This window comes from Sinocyclocheilus rhinocerous, unplaced genomic scaffold (genome assembly GCF_001515625.1).
Source record: "Sinocyclocheilus rhinocerous isolate Xijiao unplaced genomic scaffold, SAMN03320098_v1.1 scaffold1285, whole genome shotgun sequence".
Taxonomy (NCBI): Eukaryota; Metazoa; Chordata; class Actinopteri; order Cypriniformes; family Cyprinidae; genus Sinocyclocheilus; species Sinocyclocheilus rhinocerous.
The window spans coordinates 1,215,163-1,217,914 of NW_015645559.1; the positions used below are offsets into that span (position 1 = coordinate 1,215,163).

General features: G+C 35.5%; 1 protein-coding gene across 1 annotated transcript in view; it reads right to left on the bottom strand.

The window, feature by feature from the left end:
• LOC107706633 (uncharacterized) overlaps positions 1 to 363 on the bottom strand; it is a 3,419-nt gene extending 3,056 nt beyond the window's left edge. Inside the window, exon 1 of the mRNA XM_016510395.1 lies at positions 136 to 363. The gene's annotated coding sequence lies outside the window, so the exon portion shown is untranslated. The remainder of the gene's footprint in view (positions 1 to 135) is intronic.
• Between the last annotated feature and the right edge of the window lie 2,389 nt (positions 364 to 2,752).

Below are 2,752 nucleotides of genomic sequence, written 5' to 3' on the forward strand. Positions count from 1 at the left end.
TTACACGCGGTTGCTGAACGTGGAGTGGTTAAAACGGGCTCACTAACGAATATTAAGCTTTTTGAGATTATTTCAAAGTCTGATGCTTTTGTAAGTATACTACGTCAGTCATATGAATTTATTAGATCTGCTTACCTTTCAGTAAAACGCTGAATGGTTCACTTTAAATCACCCGCGGCAGCTGCATGCCAGGAGAAAGTTCTGCTGCGATATAATCACTGAATGAAACGCTGCACTGGCGTGCTCTTCCCCTTTGTAGCGAGCTCATGCTCAGAGTCAGGCAGGGGTCTGTCTTCATACCTCTGTTCCTCTGAAGGGTTCAGCTCGGGTCGCGAGGTCAGCTGGTATCAACTCTGCGTCAGACTGACCAACGAACGCAACAGCAGAGCGCGTAAAATGCTCACCAACGCTGGATTAAACATAAACACGACCTAAATACAATATTGAACATGCCACAGTGTTAAGAGCAGCAATATACAAATGTTCAAATGGTGGTAGTGTTTGCGTTACAGAAATCCTGAATTATTTTGTGTAGTTACTTGTAAATGCACTTTACGCTGTTGTAGTGAATTATTTTGAGATGTAATATGTAACAGTCTTTGTGGTTATGTTGATATACTTGGCAATAACAGAGGCAATTGATCTCTTGATGTAATTAGACTAGATCAAACGAATATGCTGGGTTCAATACAAATTGTGCTCAATTGACAGCATTTGTGGCATATTGTTGATTATGCCTACTACAAAAATTATTTGCCACTTATTTTCTTGAAAAAAAAAAAAGAATCAAGTTTTCACATTCAGTGACCAGTTTTGGGGAAGTTAAAAGCAAAAATGTGAAGCTTATACTAAAAATGGTAAAAGCTTTCATTAATACTTCTGTTAAAAAAATTATAACTTGAGCTGTAAAGCTGTTCTTATCATTTTATTGGTTGTTTTAGGGATTTAGCCTGTTGTCATGACAACAAAATTATTGGATGTGGATTGGCCTTTTCTTCTACTGAGCGCCCCATTGTCAGATTTAAAAAAAAAAAAAATTTTTGTCTACATGCCACAACAGTACAACTTAACTTGTACTGACCCTGGAAGATTCCTTTAGTTAAAAGTTTGTAGCTGATCTTGAATTCTGAATCGATCTAGCCAGTCCAAGATCTGTTTCACAAGACAGGCCTGCCTTTTTGGTTGTTTACAAAATATTAAATATGTGCTGGATTAACTGGAAAAAGCCTAACCTGCATTCTTGACTTAATTGTTTTCATAGATTTCACCCGCAGTGATACAACACTTGTCAGAGTCTGTTTTGTTTTAACCAAATGCACTTGTGATAGTAGCCATGCTGAATGGAGAAAGTGACTTTAAGCTTATGAGCAGCTTTACACATTTATCTGATGTGTAATCCTGCAGAGCTCCTTACAGGCCATCCTTTCGGCACAGTATTGGCCAGCCTTTAATTTCATAAATTATTTATGACATTATGTAACAGGACATCTCTGGTCAGTCTCTGTCCACCACAGGTCCTTGACCTGCAAAAGGTTGAATTGCTAATAGATTAGAAAAATTATTCTAATCTAGTGCTTGTCAAAGGTTTGAAAACATTATGATTTTTAAATATTTTTAATGAAATCTCTTAGGCTCACCAAGGGTGCATTTATTTGTTCAAAAATATATTGAAAACAATAATATTGTGAAATATTATTACAATTTGAAATAACTATTTTGTATTTGAATATGTTTTTAAATTTAATTTTTTTCCTGTAATGCAAAGCTGAATTTTTTTATTTATTTCTATTGAAACACATACACACAACATCATAAAGACTCTTTGTAAAGTAGTCCTTCATTGAGTTACTGCTGTAACAAACTGTACAATGAAACCTTATTTCTCAGTCTTCCAGTCAGACACAACTGTTACTGTATTTCTTACCTTAAAGAACCTTCACCCTTAAATAAAGGAGTGTACATGTGCAACTAATTTGATCAGATGAGTCAGGATATGTTGGCAGAATATGCTGGAACAGAGAAATTATTCATAGAGTGGCATTCTTTTAATTTCCATGTGCTCTTAAAAGCTTATACGGTATGAAGACCAATTAACAATTTTTTACTGTTTTAAGAGCAGTTTTATTACTGCAATTCCACATAATAAGTACGAACACATGCTCTGTTATGGCTTGTGACGTCTCTGTTAGATTAAGTACATTAAGGCAGTTGCTTAAGTCTGAGTCACTGAGCCTACACACACACACACACACACACACACACACAGACAGAGCTCTTGAACAGATATCACAGGGTGAGTTGAGGACAGAGCGATGTCAACACTTACTCATCTCCCTCTCTCTATCTCTGTCCGGTTTTCAGTGTATGGTGTAAATTGTTGTTTTGAAGCCGAGTCTGCTTAGTCTGGTCAATCTGCTCAAATGCATTTTATCATAGACAGCAAATGCAAAGTAGCAATTAAATGCAAGAGGAGCAACTAGTATCCTTTAATCTCCACAGTACAACATATGGCTCAATTTACTGTTATAAAATACTGAAAAAAAAATATTTCACTACTTTCAGATATTCTGAGTGTTAAAACTTTCTTGGCTGATTTAAGAAAATGTGCATGATATGCAGCAAAATAAGACTAAAGAAGGGTATTGTAATAAATAAAGAGGGGATTTTGCATTAATATTATTTCCTCATTTTTGAAAAGTAAATTGTTCGTCATAAGACTTCCATGAGACAACTTGTCAATTTGCACCTTTTT